This window comes from Bos grunniens, chromosome 8 (assembly GCF_055505025.1).
Source record: "Bos grunniens cultivar Pamir isolate PY7600 chromosome 8, Bosgru_T2T1.0, whole genome shotgun sequence".
Lineage (NCBI taxonomy): Eukaryota > Metazoa > Chordata > Mammalia > Artiodactyla > Bovidae > Bos > Bos grunniens.
The window spans coordinates 14,788,903-14,806,863 of NC_141172.1; the positions used below are offsets into that span (position 1 = coordinate 14,788,903).

Here is a 17,961-nt window from a genome sequence, read left to right on the forward strand (position 1 = left end):
CTAGGTCGCTTCAGTTGTGTCCGACTCTGTGCGACCCCATAGATGGCAGCCCACCAGGCTCCCCCATCCCTGGGATTCTCCAGGCAAGAATACTGGAATGGGTTGCCATTTCCTTCTCCAATGCATGACAATAAAAAGTGAAAGTGAAGTCGCTCAGTCGTGTCCAACTCTTAGCAACCCCATGGACTGCGGCTCCTCCATCCATGGGATTTTCCAGGCAAGAGTACTGGAGTGGGGTGCCATTGCCTTCTCCATCCATACATGACCACTGGAAAAACCATAGCCTTGACTAGACAGACCTTTGTCGGCAAAGTAATGTCTCTGCTTTTGAATATGCTATCTAGGTTGGTCATACCTTTCCTTCCAAGGAGTAAGCATCTTTTAATTTCATGGCTGCAATCACTATCTGCAGTGATTTTGGAGCCCCCAAAAATAAAGTCTGACACTGTTACCACTGTTTCCCCATCTATTTCCCATAAAGTGATGAGACCGGATGCCATGATCTTCGTTTTCTAAATGAGTTTTAAGCCAACTGTTTCACTCTCCATTTTCACTTTCATCAAGAGGCACTTTAGTTCCTCATCACTTTCTGCCATAAGGGTGGTGTCATCTGCATATCTGAGGTTATTGATATTTCTCCCGGCAATCTTGATTCCAGCTTGTGCTTCTTCCAGCCCAGCATTTCTCATGATGAACTCTGCACATAAGTTAAATAAGCAGGGTGACAATATACAGCCTTGACGTACTCCTTTTCCTATTTGTAACCAGTCTGTTGTTCCGTGTCCAGTTCTACCTGTTGCTTCCTGACCTGCATACAGATTTCTCAAGAGGCAGGTCAGGTGGTCTGGTATTCCCATCTCTTTCAGAATTTTCCACAGTTTATTGTAATCCACACAGTCAAAGGCTTTGGCATAGTCAATAAAGCAGAAATGGATGTTTTACTGGAACTCCCTTGCTTTTTCGATGATCCAGCGGATGTTGGCAATTTGGTCTCTGGTTCCTCTGCCTTTTCTAAAACCAGCTTGAACAACTGGAAGTTCACGGTTCATGTATTGCTGAAGCCTGACCACACATTATTAGGTACTAACTGGTCTAGCTTAAATCACAGTAATATTATCTGAGAATCAATTAAGATTTCACCTGGTTTTAAATACTCAACCAGAGGTTCACATAAATATACCCTATGAATTATACCCCTGAATTGGATGAATTAAAACCTCAAATGACATTGTTTTCCATGATACAAATTTAAATTTCTAGAATTATTTCCTTATATATGCTGTTTTATACTCCAAGCTCTTCCGTACTTTTTCACCTTCATTCTTAGTCATAAAAATCTCGTTTTCTGAGCCATTTATTGGTTTTCTTTTGAGACAGTTTATCCAAATGCAGCATGTATATTGCATAAAGGTAAACATAATATGTGATTCCCTATGATTCTAGAGATTTTTACTAAAATATAAACTAGCAAATATATGTAAGCCTTCCTAGTATGTGTATCTAAATATCCATACATAGACAGACACTCACATACATTGTATATGTGGTGTGTATATATAAACAACGTGTATGTATAGTCTCCAAGGAGACACATAGTTAACCAACCCAATCTAAAACACACATATGTATATATAAATGACAGTTTTCAGCCCTGTTTATATATTTCAATGGAAATTGAGATGTGATTTCTGTATTCCCTCATTGGAAATAACTCAATTGAATGACAGATTATTCATGAATACTCTATTGGCAGCAAAATGAAAAGAGATGGCCAGTGCTGCGTGGAGAGGAGAGGGTGTTAGAGGCTGTTGGGAGTATAGACAGAAGCCTGGGTGCAAGTCCCTCTTCCAGCACTTGTCAGGTATCTGGCGTTATGAAGTTATCCTTCTGTGTCATTGCTCCTATAGAATTCTGACAACTGAAATATCAGAAGTGAAAAGCTCGTTGCCTAAGCCTTTCATGTATTTCCCAAAGTATGGGATGCATTCCAATGTGATCCCCTCATTTTAGGAGGTACAAAATGTTTAGTAACCCTGAATTAATGAAGATGAAGCTACTCCCTTTTAAGTGTACTGTCAATCCTCTAATTATACGGAAAAAGACTTGGTTTTAACACCTGTCTATCCCTGACCATTATCCACATGGAGATCAGGTCTCTGGCACATAGCCTGGGAAGACAAGAAATTATAACTAGAATGTGATATTATTCTGTTTCCATTGTTTATATTTTTAAAATTAATTTCCATTTACTATTTTCCATTCTGGTTTTCCATCTAAAATTGTACAGTGAATTCTTACTTTTAGGGTATTTAAGTTTTAAAAATGAGGTGACTGAAATAATCAGTGCACCTACCACACTGGCTCAACACAAATCACGCCATGGTAACCAAGGCCTGGTATCTAGAAACATCGTGTTCCTGTTCCTAGTACCCACTATTAAAGGGTTGCCACGCTTTGTACAAGACCCTGCTGGGCATAAGCACACTGCACTGACTTTCCTTCAGGACAAGAATAAGCACGTGCATATATGAACAGAGCTACCGCACAGACCACATAGGCTGAGGCTTATGTGTCATTCCCTTTCTAGCATCCATGACTTGAATCCTTTCTTTCCCACTGACCCTATGCTTGTGGTCTGGAGGCACCATGGCTGAAGCTGCTATTCCATTAGCACACTTGGATGTCAAGTCAATAAGCCAAGAGTCCAGTAGGGAAGACACAACATGTACAAAAGTAATATATGGTAGGAAATCATCAGGTAGTCATAGGGCAGTATAATATTGACAGGGAAATAGAAATAGTAACCAGAACTGGTACCTACCTTCTACTCTGTAATGTGGGCTCATTAAGTGCATTATGAATGAAAGGTGCATTAGTTCATGTCTGTGTATCAGTTAGTCATGGCCGCAGAGGCTTACTGTGATTGCATTTTAAAGTGCTTTCATTATATTTTTATGTTCTATCTTTTCAAAAGTAATGCGTGTTGAAAACATTTTTTAAACAAAAACAATTGATAGTGTTGCTGGATATTTATTCTAACACTTAACACTTTGTTGTATTTCTTTACAATCTTTTGTTTGATGCATAAGGATATTTCCCCTTTATTATATTCACACTATAGGTATAAATTTATATCCCACTTTTTTCACTTAACATTTCTGCATGTAAACATTTTCCAAGTTATTAAATAACCATGATTTTAATTCCTATATAATAGTCAATTTAAGGAAATGAATCACAGGTAATGTAATTACTTCTCCATGACTAGACATTGTTTTATGCAATATTCCAGAATATTAAATAATACAGTAAAATGCATCTTTGATGTTAAATTGTAATGTATTCCAATTTGAGAAAATTGAATCATTAATTTGTTTACTGGACAGTTTCTCTACTAGACTGTTAAACTCTACATCCGTAGCTCTCTGCCTTGAACATAGAAGGTACTTGTGATATGTTTACTGAGCTGAAATGAATATACTTTCTTTTTTGACAGTCTTCCACTCTTTTCTGGAGAAAATTCAAGAAATCATTTGGCAGTCATCAGTTTCAGTTCAGTCGCTCAGTCACGTCCGATTCTTTGTGACCCCATGGACTGCAGCACGCCAGGCTTCCCTGTCCTTGACCATCTCACAGAGCTTACTCAAACCCATGTCCATCAAGTCAGTGATGCCATCCAACCATCTCATCCTCTGTCATCCCCTTCTCCTCCTGCTTTCAATCTTTCCCAGCATCAGGGTCTTTTCAAATGAGTCAGTTCTTCGCATCAGTCATCAGTTAATTGCTAAAATAAAGGAAAATCCCCAAGTGTCTACTAAAATTAGAGGCAAATCTATTGTCTTGGGATATAAAAATTATGCATTCTTAGTTAGCTTTTTTGCCATATGGCTTGAAAATAAAATCATTTGCTTTTATTTTCTCATCTACAAAGTCACTAAAAAAATGATAAAATTCCTACCACCCAGGAATCAAAAAATGACTGAGTTATACCTAGATATACTAAGTCATTATTAGTAATATGACTTAATGTTCTTAACAAAATAGGCACATAAATGGAAATTTTAGGTGCAATTCTCTATCTGGCAATGATAGTTATATCAATAAGCACCAGATTTGAACTGTAATGTGGCAAGATATTTTTTTTTTTTAACATTTGGAGAAATACAAGCAAAATCACTGAATGTAAAACTGCAATGATATTTTAAACAGATAATATTCCAGATGCATACAGCCTTTCAAGAATTAACTTATAAATAAACAATAGAAGCTTAAAATATATCCATGCATACTACTGCTACTGCTAAGTCACTTCAGTCATGTCCGACTCTGTGCAACCCCATAAACGGCAGCCACCAGGCTTCCCATCCCTGGGATTCTCCAGGCAAGAACACTGGAGTGGGTTGCCATTTCCTTCTCCAATGCATGAAAGTGAAAAGTGAAAGTGAAGTCGCTCAGTCATGTCTGACTCTTCGCAACCCCATGGACTACAGCCTACCAGGCTCCTCCATCCATGGGATTCTCCAGGCAAGAACACTGGAGTGGGTTGCCATTTCCTTCTCCAATGCATGAAAGTGAAAAGTGAAAGTGAAGTCGCTCAGTCATGTCTGACTCTTCGCAACCCCATGGACTACAGCCTACCAGGCTCCTCCGTCCATGGGATTTTCCAGGCAAGAATACTGGAGTGGGGTGCCATCGCGTTCTCTGCCGTGCATACTAAATTGCTATTTAATATCTATATCTCTATATATTGGCAGAGAATAGCTAGCTACTTACCAAGCCTGCTTCCTCTTCCTCATAGGCACATAGCTAAAACTTCATTTCCCAGACTCCCATGCATAGGTGTACCCACATGACTGAATTCTGGGGAGTGAAATGACAGCAAAAATGATGAGTGCTATTGTCAGGTTTGGTTCATGAAAACCTCTTACCCAGAATCCTCTTGGTCTTTCTCCATCTGAAAATGGAGCATGGCAAGGACTTAAACGGTCTAGGAAAATGTGGAGCTACGAAAGGCACAGGCACAAGTCCCTTAGTGTTTTCTTGAACCAGAACTAATAAACTACTGGTTTAAACTACTGTGTTAGAACAGCTAGAAGAAATTTATATTTGTTCATTTCCAGAGTGTTCCATATGGGATTTGAGACAGCTATCTTGTCTGAGGAGCTTTCAAAAAGGTCTTGGTGACTGCAGCACCAACTAATTAAAACCAGGTAATCTCCAGAGGGAGTCCCTTCATCCAGGAATACCCACACTTCCAAGAGTCCAATTTTTCATGGAACAATAGATAAGTAGTTTCCCCTTCAGATCCTTAAATCTTAAGATCAAATAGAGAAGAATTCTGTTATTTTCCCAAGTAAAATTTCTTAATAATAAGAAATGGGCCCCTGTGGTCACATATTTCATAGGGATTGGCCTAGGTGGATCCTGAGGGATAATTACCACAGAAAGGCAGCCAACCTTTTTTTCATTCCATAGGGAGGCATTTATTTTATAGCTCTTCCTAACTCTATTGTCAGAGGGGTTGAAGTAACTTATTAATAGGAATTTTTGCCCAAGATTGTGGTCACCTCAGTTTGCTCATTTGTAATATGAGATACTTAACAGACATGAATATCTACCTTAATAAACTAATCCAGTGCTTTCAGATTGCATGTCCCTAAAGGCAACTCTTTACTGGGGAAATGTTTGTAAGTACTCTCTTCAGTTGAGAGTTTACATGTCTAGGAGATATCACTTAATAATGTTTCTCTTTCTCTGAATAATAACAATAATATTAGTTAACGTGTATGGAGTGCTGACTTCGTATACAGTCTCACATTTTACTGTTATGATAACCTACTAGGTTACCAGGGAAGCCCAAGTTTAGTTACAATTATTCCCATTTTAGAGGTAAGAAAACTGAGACTAAGAAAGGGCTAAGATATAAACACATTTTTATTATTGCATACCTAGGTTCTTAGCCATTAACTTATACTGCCGTATAGATTTGAAGCACTTCATAATATATTTCTGAGACCATCAGGCATCTTGAGCCAACTACCCTACATTTAATAATATCAATTTCAAAGAGATACATCTCAAAGCTACACAAAAACCATTTTCATCTCTCGAAGGTTTAAGTAGAACAGGCATCTTCTTTATGTCCAAGTATTTCTATGTAGGCCAAAAGGAGACTCAGAACTAGGGCAGAAGAGCAAATGATTTGCATTTCAGAGATCAAAATAAATACAAGAACAGAGGGCTCTCTGGTTTCAGGAAAGATTAAACAGAAACTATTAATTGATGACTTAGGACAAGCTTTGCTAATTGTTTACTAGTCACTTGAATACAAAATGAACTCATGTTTTGAAGTAGATACAGTCCAGTGGAAAGCTGTTTCAGAACCATGAAAAAAGATACCAAAGCATAGCCCAGAGGGAACATGAGGGAATTTTGTGGTTTTCTCTGTTGTTAAAAGGAAGTGTTACTATTAAATTTTTTTGTAACAAAAATACTTATAGTTGCTATTTCTTTGAGATGAATTGTATACAGTGAAAATGTGTGAGAAAGGATGGAAGAAGTACAGGGTAAAGGGTGAGAACTCTGCCTTTGAAGTAAAAAGTGCACAGAAATACTGGCTCCATAACTGACTATACATACATGGTAAATTGCTCCAGTTGTGTCCGACTCTTTGCGGCCCTCTGGACCATAATCTGCCAGGCTCCTCTGTCCATGGGATTCTCCAGGCAAGAATACTGGAGTTGGTTGCCATGCCCTCCTCCAGGGGATCTTCCCACCCTAGGGAGAGAACCCATGCCTCTTAAGTCTCCTGCATTGGCAGGTGGGTTCTTTACCACTCGCGCCATCTGCACTGTTACTGACTAGGGCTGTATAATCTTAGGCAAATAACTCACAAGCAAGAAGGGTGCTTACCCTTTCTTCACAGGTCAGGAGGTAAGTGCTTCAACAGGCTCTGCTGGAATCCTTCAGTCTCCCACTGTAGTTAAGGGCACACCACAACTTTGGTCTGACTTCTTCCTAAGAAATCTAGAGGATAATTGTTAGGCTTGATTGTCTCTCTGTGATACAGGAAAGGAAGCTGCTGCTGTACTGCGGTTTCTCTACATTGATGGGTTTTTACCCATCATTTTTACAAATGAATTTTCCCCATGCCAATGAGGGCAACAGGCATGAGAAAGCCAGTATGCATGTTATATTAGTCCTTTACTATCATGTCATCTGGGAGGCTCATGGGCCCTCAGGCAGTCAGTTCAGTCACTCAGTCGTGTCCGACTCTTTGCAACCCCATGGACTGCACCATGCCAGGCCTCCCTGTCCATCACCAACTCCCAGAGTTCACTCAAACTCATGTCCATAAAGTCAGTGATGCCATCCAACCATCTTGTCCTCTGTCGTCCCCTTCTCCTTTTGCCTTCATACCTCTCCTGAATTAATTATAAAGGGAAAACAGGGGGGGAAATTTAAGGTACTATGCAACTACATCCATGAGTCCTGCTTGTCCAGTTTACTAACTGTATGATTTCCCATAAATTTCATTGCATGAACTCATATTAACAGCTAATTTTCATATATAGAGAGAGACTTTAAATCAAGTGGTAACTGCAAGCAGCCAACAGTCTCCATTCAAATGACTCAAGATCAAAATTTTACTTTTAGCTATTTACAGAATTGGTCATCTGCATATGATTAATATCTACAATGGTAGATAACTGTTCACCTACCTGCATAAACCACTGAGCAATTTTATCACCCCATTTTGTTTAGAAAATATAAGACACATCAGATATCCTCCAAACTTGGCTTTCATGTTGGCCATTTCCACTTCCTCCTCGAATATTAAAAGAGTCTTGATGTTGAAAGTTTCCATTTCCTCCCTATCAAAAATACGTTGAGAGAAAAAAGGTAAAAATACTTTGGAGGGTAACTAGAAATCACAGAAGGATAATTTTCATTTTGCAGAAAAACAGTTCAAGTCCAGTGTTCCCCACCAGGTTGGGGACTTTGGGGTTCAATCTCAAGTTCACTCAGGTCCTTCAAAGAACTTAGGTAACCCTGGTGACTTTCGCAACTTACGCTAAAATTGATTTCTCTTAGTCTTCACGTGTTTTATACAACTGTCACAACTCTTCAGTATCTGATTTGGACACACACCAGTATTTATGAATTTATGGTTTTAGACACCTGGAAGTTATCTCATATATTTTGGACACTGTTTTATTATTATTAAATCCTTTACATTCCTTTCTTCCCCCACCTCCCTCCCTCATCACCCACCCCTCTCCACTTGGGAAATAGGTTCATTTATTTATTTCCAGTAAAGCTATAGTTTGTTTGTGTGAAGGTTTAAAGAGCTTTCGGTGCCATCCATTTATTGCTGTGTGCCCTTGTTCAGATGCCAGTCAGGAAACTAAAGTAATCATAGAATTCTCAGGATAAGAAGTTTCTCATCACCTTAGCATCTGTCAAAGTAGCTGTCTCTCTTCTAGGTTTTCTTTTTAAACAACACACAGCCATCATCATCTCTTTCTCTTCTCCTTTATGTTCTTTAAAATGATAGCTATTGGAAACTCCTTTTTTTCTCTTTATAACTGTATCATCCTTTAGAGGATTTCCTTGTTCAGTATCTTCCAAATCTGTCTTCAGAGGAAATCCATGTCTCCTTGGCAACGCTTTATGTTCTGACAGATACTGTTTCAACAAACCATTCTCCCATTAAAATAATTATGGCAGTCACCTTACACACACCACCTTTAATCATCACATTTATCCTGCTTTATGACCACAAATTAGCATATGAAATACTGAGAATCATAGATATTGTATCAGCTGACCCACATCCCACAGCTAACAGACGTCAAACTCAGAGTTACATATTGCACTCAAATATCGTTTCTGTTTTTCCATTGTGAAGTCCTTTGGTTTTGTTTGTTTCATGCTTTAATACAATGAGTTGCAAAATATACTCAGCACACAAAAAATATAAGCAAGAAAATATCCCAACTTCGTACACTAGGTTTAAAAAGGCACTTATCATTGAGCCAAAAATCAAATCAGCCTTTGATCAGAATTAATTGAAAGGCCCTAGGTGGCTTCCTGCGGATTTTAGTCTCCTGCTCTACTCTTAATGAAATGAAGTTCATCTTATCAGACCATGGTCACAGTCAGACATTGAGAGCAAGCTTTGATTGTAAGACTTCCGCTGACAGTGGAAGCTAAGTGGAGTCAGCAGTTTGTCCTTCTAGACTAAACCTAAGAAGTATTGTGATAAGAATAATAAAGCACAACCCTCCTGCACAGTTTCCAAACTATATACATCAAAGAACTGCGATGAGATACGGCCTCATATTATCTACTTCTGCTTAGCTGAAAGACAGAAGTAGAATGGAGGAGCTGCCCACAAGTGAAAGGAGCTTATCTGCTGCCTGCTTGCTGAGCACTTATCCATCCTTCTTTGTGATGGTCCTTCACTTTGGAACCAAAAGAGCAAATTTTTAAGGAAAATGATACTCAAAGCTATATACCTTCATTGAACTCCTTTCTGGTTGAGTTGCAGCCATGGTTAAATAAGATATTGTCATTTCCATGTTGGACACAGAGCCTGATTAAGGGATCCAAACAATGAAATAACATTTTCCCAAACCATTACAAATAAACCAAAAATAGGATGCCAGTTATCTCCTTATCTAACTGGTGATGATATATAGATCATGCAACTCTAGCAGACAAAACTACACTCAGCAGTGGAATTTATATGGCTCATTCTTTATCATAAATCAAAATGAAAAGTACAAAGTGTGAAATAAAACTTCTATCTTGAACATAAAATCTGTAATAAAATGTACATTTTCCCAGCCCTACCAAAGAAATGCCCCCAAAAGTATCTGAAAAATTTTACTTTCAAAGAGTGGAAAATCCTTCGGCCCACATATCTTGACCCAGTGACAGACACATTTGAGAAACTTGAATTCCTCATCTTGTTACTGCTAAACTTGCCATCTCAGTGAATGACACCAGGTCCCATCCAGTTGTCAGAAGGCTAGAACTCATCTTTGCCTCTTCTCCACCCCTCACAGTCAATTCATAAAGAAAACATTTCTATTTGGCCTCAAAACACCTCTTGAATCTGTCCACTTACTGAAGACTACTCCTGTGAACCTGCTTTGTTCTGGTTTGAATAATGCAATAGCCTCCTGAGTTTCCAGCTTCAAGGTTTCCCCTCCTGCAAGTCTATTTTTCATGGCGGTCAGATTAATCTTCCCCAAATGTAAATCTGTTCATATCACTCCTTAGCATAAACCACTTTAATGGCTTGCCATTGCCCTCAGGATAAAGTGCAAACAGCTTATCACAGTTTACAAGCCCCTTATAAATCACTCCTCTAATTACCTCTCAGCCTCTTTTCCCCTCCATTTCTCTTCCGGTTTTGCTCAAACCATTCTGGACTACATATTTTAATTCCCCAATCACAGGGTGTTCTCCATTGTTCTCATGCCTCTGCACATACTGTTCCTTTTGTCTGGAACTCACTATACCTTTTGTGAATGAAAATATACTGTTGCAAGTCTACTATATATTTTACCTGAAGCAATTCACTAAAAAGTATAAATTGTGGTAAATGAAAGATGTATACTCTAAATCAGACAGCAACAAATAAAAAATAATGTAAATAAATACAGAAAGAAGAATTGCAATGCACACTTAAAAACAACAGTTGATCTCAGCCAAAAGACCCAGAAACAAACATACGTTTTAAAACCTAATTGTTTAAAACAGAAGATAGGAGAATGAGAGAGACAAAAGAATTCAAGAGACAAATGGCCAACATATAACAAAATGGCATGCTTAAATGCAGCCATATAGTAATTATATTCTATTTAAATGGAGTTAGCAACCTAACAAAAGGCAGAGATGCTCTTTAACTACAGAGATACCAATATGTTGAAAGTTTCATATGGAAAAATATATACCATGGAAACATTAAGCTTGAAAAGCTAGAGTTGCTGTGTTCATCATTCAAAATGACTTAAAGACAAAAAGTATTACTAGAGACAAAGATGGACTATTCATGATAAAAAAAAAAATCACTAAATCAGAAATTAAACATCTGCTTAATATCAGAATTTCAAAATATGTAGGGGAAAAAAGCTACAGAACTAAGGGAGATGTAGACAAATTCATAGCTGGAGATTTTAACACATATTTCTGTCACTGATATATAGAATAACTTAGAAAAAGTGAAGATTTTTACAATCCTTATTAACATAAGCAACCATATTAATTTTCACAGTTTTTGTGGCCCACTACACCACCAAACAGCAAATACACATTTAAGTACACATGGGATGGTCAGAGATTGATCCCATGCTGGTCCATAAGACAATCTCAGTAGATTTCAGAAGGCTGACATTTATTGGTAAAAATACATAACTCAGCATCTAGAAGGCAATGGCACCCCACTCCAGCACTCTTGCCTGGAAAATCCATGGACAGTGGAGCCTGGTGGGCTGCAGTCCATGGGGTCGCTAAGAGTCGGACACGACTGAGTGACTTCACTTTCACTTTTCACTTTCCTGCATTGGAGAAGGAAATGGCAATCCACTCCAGTGTTCTTGCCTGGAGAATCCCAGGGACGGGGGGGCCTGGTGGGCTGCCGTCTATGGGGTCACACAGAGTCAGACACAACTGAAGTGACTTAGCAGCAGCATCTAGAAAAGACCTACATATTTGGAAGTTAACTCAAAATTACACTGTCCATAGGTCAAAGATGGGAACAGAAAAATAATTTTGAAAAAAATTTTGACTGATGTCTTTTAAAATATATTAAAGTTTATGAAAGGATATAAAACGCATGAAGGAATAGTTATAATTTTAAAAACTTATATTAGAGGAGGAAAAAGGCCCCAAATTAGTGATCTAAGTTTCTACCCTAGGAAACTTAAAAAAAAAAAAAGTTCAATAAAATTGACAAAATTCTAGCAAAGCTTATCAAGAAAAAGGAAATGTACAACTTACCAATATCCAGAGTAAAAGCAATGACCTACAGAGCTTGAAAGAATAGGGAAACTTTGACTTCAGCCAAATAAATTCATATCTTGATGAAACAGACAAATTCCTTAAACACATTACCAAAATTGACACAAAAAAGAAATAGAAAATCTAAATATTTCAATATCTACAAAGGAAACTGACTTACACTTCAAAACATTCCCACAAAGAAAACTCTTGGTTTCACAGGTAAATTCTATTACATATTTTAGAAAGAAATAACAATCCTATACCAACCCTTCAAAATACAGAGGCCAAAGAAACATTTTCCAACTGATTTTATGAGGTCTCTATTACTCTGATACTAATACTACATAAACATATCACAAGAGATGTAAAAAACCAATATTACATAAACATATCATGAGAGATGTAAAAGACAGAGAAAAGATTCTCATGAAATAGAAAAATTATTTACCAAATACTAGCAAAACAAACCTAATATAAGTGTGTATGTACACAGACTTCATACAAAGTGGGGTTTATACCAGGAGTTCAAAAGTGGTTTAACATTCAAAAAAAGTAATATTATTTGCCATGTTGAAATAATAATACAGAAAAATAATAAGACCATTTCAATAAATGCAGGAAAGCATCTTTCAAAATTCAACAACTCATTTATGGTTAAAAAAAAAAAAAATTCTAGTTACCTAGGAAGAGAAGAGAACTTCCTCAATCTAATGAAGGGCATCTATTTAAAAAAAAAAAAAAAACAACACTAAAACATAGCCAACATCAACTTAATGGTGAAAAAAAAAATGATTTATCTTAAGATTGGGAACAAAATAAGGCAGACAGCTTTCAGCACTTCTATTCAACATCATCTTAGAGGTAATAGCGAACACAGAAAGGTACAAAAATAAAGACATAGAAGTTAAAAAGGAAGAAACATTTGCTGAAAGAAATTGAAGAGAAAGTGAAAGTGAAGTCGCTCAGTTGTGTCTGACTCTGCAACCCCATGGATGGTAGCCTACCAGGCTCCGCTGTCCATGGGATTTTTCCAGGCAAGAATACTGGAGTGGGCTACCATTTCCTTCTCCAGGGGATCTTCCCAACCCAGGGATCGAACCCGGGTCTCCTGCATTGCAGACAGACGCTTTACCGTCTGAGCCACCAGGGAAGCCTGAAGGAAATTAAAGACCTAAATAAATTGAGAGTACCATTATATTCAAAAACTGAACATTGTCACACTATCAGTTCTCCACAAAAAACTATAGATTCAATACAATTCTTATCAATATCCCAGCAAACTTTTAGAATTGGCAAGCTGATGCTAAGACTTTTTTGAAAGTTCAAATAATCTTTAGAAATGTCAACACAAATTTGATCCCTTATTGTTAAATGTATCTATGACTTTTTACATGTGAAAACAACTTCAAAAATCAAAATAGTTTTATTTTCTAATTATAAAAGTAATACAAGTTATATTGTGGGGAAAATAGAATGCATGCAAATTTATAAGAAAATGGAGGGATTAGAGGTGATTTCCATCTCAAAATAATTACTATTGTCAACATTGTCATTATATACTCCTAGTTTTGTTCTTGCCTATATATATGACTCTGCTCAGATGCCCAGTTGTTTCTGACTCTTTGCAACCCCATAGGCTGTAGTCTGCCAGGCTCTCTGTCCATGGGATTCTCTCAGCAAAAATACTGGAAAAGTGAAAGTCATATCCAACTCTTTGCAAATTCTCCAGTCCAGAATGCTGGAGTGGGTAGCCTCTCCCTTCTTTAGCAGATCTTCCTGATCCAGGAATCGAACCAGGGTCTCCTGCACTGCAGGCAGACTCTGATTGGGATGCCATTTCTTCCTCCAGGGGATCTTCCCAACCCAAGAATCAAACCTATGTCTCATGTCTCCTGCATTGGTGAGTGGATTCTTTACCACTAGCACCACCTGGGAAACCCCATATATATAACTATATTCCTATATATATCTATATAAAAATTAAGAAATATATATTTCTTTTTGTGTGTGAATATATATAAATGTATATATTAATGTATTATTACTTATATATTATGAATTATATTATATATAGAGTGTATTATAAATAATATATTAATATTTATATATGTCTATATAGGAATATATATTTATATATAATATACTGTAATATATTTATATTACATATATTCCTATATGTAAATTCCTATATTATATATACTATTATGTTACATATTTTCTATATCCCTATATAAAAACATGCATTTATATATATTAATATTTATATTATACACATATATTCCTATATTAGGAATATAAAATTCCTAATATAGGAATATACATAGAAATACACGTTTGTATATACTCATGCACACAAAAAGGGGTATATATCTATTCATCTTTCCATGTTAACAAGTACAGACCTAAGTCTTCCATGTTATTGGCTACATATTCCCTCATAGCTCAGCTGGTAAAGAATCTGCCTGTAATGCAGGAGACCTGGGTTCGATTCCTGGGTTGGGAAGATCCCCTGGAGAAGGAAGTGGCACCCCACTCCAGTATTCTTGCTTGGAGAGTCCCATGGACAGAGGAACCTGGAAGGCTATAGTCCATGGGGTCACAAGAGTCAGACCCGACTTAGCGACTACACCACCACCACCACATATTCTGTAGTATGATTGTATCTTAACATATAACTAAGATCCTAATATTACATATTTCCAGGTTTCCTATATTATAGACAAGCCTGCACCAAATATCTATGCACATGAGTTAAATTATTTCCCTATGATACATTTCTAGAAAAGAAGAGAAGGTCCACCCTCTTTTGGAGATGGTACACTTGTTTATGGTATAGATTGTGGTGATGATTTCCCAGATACGTACTTCTCTCCAAACTCAAATTGTATACATCAAGTGTGTACAGTTTGCACAGTTTCTGTATGGCAATCATTACTCAGTAAAGTGGTTTTGAAGATGTTTTAAGAAAATGGTTTAAAGGGATGAACGTATTAAACTTAATGCATCATTTAACCCCCTCATCGTCGTACCTCTACCTCCTGACGGTTACACCAGTTTATATTTCTTATATCAGTTTCTTCAGTCACTAACCTTTGTCAATCTGATGGGCAGAGGCGTTATACTCCTGTTTAAGTGAAGTTGGTCAGCTTTTCATACATTAGCTGCTTTTAGCTTTTATTACACTCATTGCCTAGCTTTCTATTGACATCCACCTCTTGTCCTTATGGATTAATAAGAACTGTTTGCTTAGTACTGTGCTTAATCTCTTATCTATTAGAAGCCTAAAAGATAATCTCCATTTTAGCAATTGCCTTTGTGTGTGTGTTTACTTGCTTGTTATACTAAATTTTTTTCAAATGCACACAGTTGAATAGATTATTCTTTTCTTTCATGCGTGCTAGCTTTCGTCATAGAAAAGGCTTTTCAATTCTATTATTATAAAATTAAAGAATTTTCTTCTGGTATATTATTTGTTCTTTCATTTTAATCCCTCATCTGGAATTTATTTTATTGGAACCAGTGAAGTTGATGTACAACTTTTCCCACTAAATTCCTAGTTATTTGTATTTTTCTCACTGGATTAAAATGCCACTTTTCATGTATGCTGACTTCTCAAATCCATTTAGATAAAATTCTTTACTGTCTGTTTCATTCACTGTGTTTTCATGCCAGCATGATGCTCATTTTTATCATAGTTTTGTAATTTATGTTTAAATTTTTCATAAGAGTGTTTTTATTACTAAGTTTTGATGTTTCCGATTAGTCTCGTATTTATATTCTTCCAAATTAACCTGAGAATTTTTCAAATCCAAAAATATTCTTTGAACTGTATGTATTTATTGAGAATTATCTTTATAATTTTAAATCTTTCTATTGAAATATATACTATATCCCTCTTTTTAGTAAGTTTTGTTTCCTCATTAGGACTGAATGGTTGTAATACTCTGTGTATTTCTTATTTAGTTTATTCTAAAGATTTGACTTTTTCAGAATTGCTATGACTGGAATCATCTTATACAGTAATATTTTCTAAATGATTTATATGATTCTAAATTATATATATATACACATTATTTTTATTATATAATATGTTAATTTACTTATTCTCTTTGTTCTAATAATTTCTCAGTCGATTTCTTTTGGTTTTCAAGACAGACTTTAGTTTGATCTACAAAGAAATATTGGAAAAGATGTGGCAAAATTAAATCTTATCTCACCTCTAATTGATTTTACTAGCACTTTCTGCATTTTTGCTTTTGTCTTACATTTTGAGGCCATTTTTTCTAGAGATTCATTCACTTTCAGTTTGTTCTTACTTGTCATTTTTATGGATAGATGTGTTTAGATATAGACATAGTTATATATACATAGACATATGTAAACACTGATTGAAGATTTATACTCTTAAACGATTCAGCAGTGAATGCTGAAGTTTTATCAAATACCTTTATATCTAAAAATATTACTTTAAATTACTTGCCCTTGAGTAAACATGGTGTCCATGGATGAAGCACACCCCTGGGGATCTCAGGTTCATACTTCTCCATAACATACTTCTCACTATTCAGTTGAGCAGTAAGTTCAGCGTCTGCTTAATGACATACATTTAAAACATAGTCAGTTCCAATCTTGTTTGATATCTATTTAATTTCAGCTTAACAGGTTTAATGGGTTTGAATTTGAATACGAAAAAAATGATGTTCATTTATTATTTAAAGACTTTTTTTCTTAAAATAATGACTCTTCCCACTGTTACATATTTAACCCAAAAATCTCAAAGAATTTTCATCTTCATAGCCACTATGATGCCTCATACCTATGATAAACATGAAGAGGTCAGGGAGATTTTGAGGATTTTTTTATTTCCTCCAAAAAGAAAAACCCTCTATAAATCAAAATTTGCTGAATTCTGAAAGAGGTACACCTTCTAGATAAAAGGGACTTTGGTAGCTCAGATGGTAAAGCATCTGCCTGCAACGCGGGAGACCCGGGTTCGATCCCTGGGCCTGGAAGATTCCCTGGAGAAGGAACTGGCAACCCACTCCAGTATTCTTGCCTGGAAAATTCCATGGATGTAGCCTGGTGGGCTACAGTCAATGTGGTGGCAAAGAGTCTGACATGACTGAATGACTAACACTTTCACTTTAACAGAATATTTACATATGAAGGTAAAACATCTCAACCTCTTTCACTGAATGTAACTTTGTTTTGTACTTGGAACCCAAGGTTCCTAATGTTCAGTGAAGCTTCTATTAGCTTCATTTTGAAGAGGATGACATCAAAACATCAGAGATAAGACACTGATTCAAACTGCATAAATGTCCTCTTAGCCACTGACCTCTGCTTCTGTCCTTTAAGTTCAAAATAAAGCCTTTTGCGAAATGTATGGTTTTGCACCAGTCTGTGCCAGACACTGTAATAGTCTTTCGAGAACTCCATGGACAGAAGAGCCTGGAGGGCTGCAGTCCATGGAGTCGCAGAGAGTTGAACACAATATGCCTGGAAAATCCCCTGGACGGAGGAGCCTAGTGGGCTGCAGTCCATGGGGTCGTGAAGAGTCTGGCACAACTGAGCGACTTCACTTTCACTTTTCATTTTCATGCATTGGAGAAGGAAATGGCAACCCACTCCAGTGTTCTTGCCTGGAGAATCCCAGGGACGGGGGAGCCTGGTGGGCTGCTGTCTATGGGGTCACGCAGAGTCAGACACGACTGAAGAGACTTAGCAGCAGCAGCAGCGCACATACAGAGTTGTTCAGTACTGAAGCTGTCATAACTCTGGAAAGGTACTATTACTGTCCCTCTTATTTCCATTTTACAGCCAATAAAACTGAAGTACAGGGAGGCGAAATATTAATAACTTATCCAGGATCATGTTAATGATGGCAGCTCTCAGGTTTAAAGGTCAGATCTGATCTGCAGCCCTCCAAATCTAGGGTCTTTTTCA

At 36.9% G+C, this 17,961-nt stretch overlaps 2 protein-coding genes and 1 long non-coding RNA gene across 14 annotated transcripts in view; 1 reads left to right on the top strand and 2 right to left on the bottom strand.

Annotated features, from left to right (window-relative positions):
• LINGO2 (leucine rich repeat and Ig domain containing 2) overlaps window positions 1–17,961 on the top strand; it is a 1,446,432-nt gene that overhangs the window by 1,425,743 nt on the left and 2,728 nt on the right. Inside the window, exon 8 of one of the 9 annotated variants that reach the window (XR_015169452.1) lies at window positions 3,497–3,626. The exons of 7 other annotated variants lie outside the window; for them this stretch is intronic. The gene's annotated coding sequence lies outside the window, so the exon portion shown is untranslated. Of the gene's footprint in view, window positions 1–3,496; window positions 3,627–5,120; window positions 5,211–17,961 lie in introns of those variants that run through there. One more of the 9 variants, XM_086414897.1, reaches the window with a different exon arrangement.
• LOC147366684 (uncharacterized) lies at window positions 2,253–14,053 on the bottom strand. Of its 3 annotated transcripts, XR_015169477.1 has the most exons (5): window positions 8,452–14,053; window positions 7,722–7,874; window positions 6,913–7,026; window positions 6,640–6,777; window positions 2,253–4,860 (listed from the first exon to the last, which is right to left on the bottom strand). It is a non-coding gene; the product is annotated as an uncharacterized LOC147366684 (long non-coding RNA). The 3 variants fall into 3 exon arrangements; XR_015169475.1 differs by having other exon boundaries at window positions 2,253–6,777; XR_015169476.1 differs by having other exon boundaries at window positions 2,253–6,777; window positions 7,722–14,053.
• The window catches only part of LOC147366685 (uncharacterized), a 361,042-nt gene continuing 357,317 nt past the window's right edge, over window positions 14,237–17,961 (bottom strand). For both annotated transcript variants that reach the window (XR_015169471.1, XR_015169463.1), the window contains one exon: window positions 14,237–16,603. The gene's annotated coding sequence lies outside the window, so the exon portion shown is untranslated. The remainder of the gene's footprint in view (window positions 16,604–17,961) is intronic.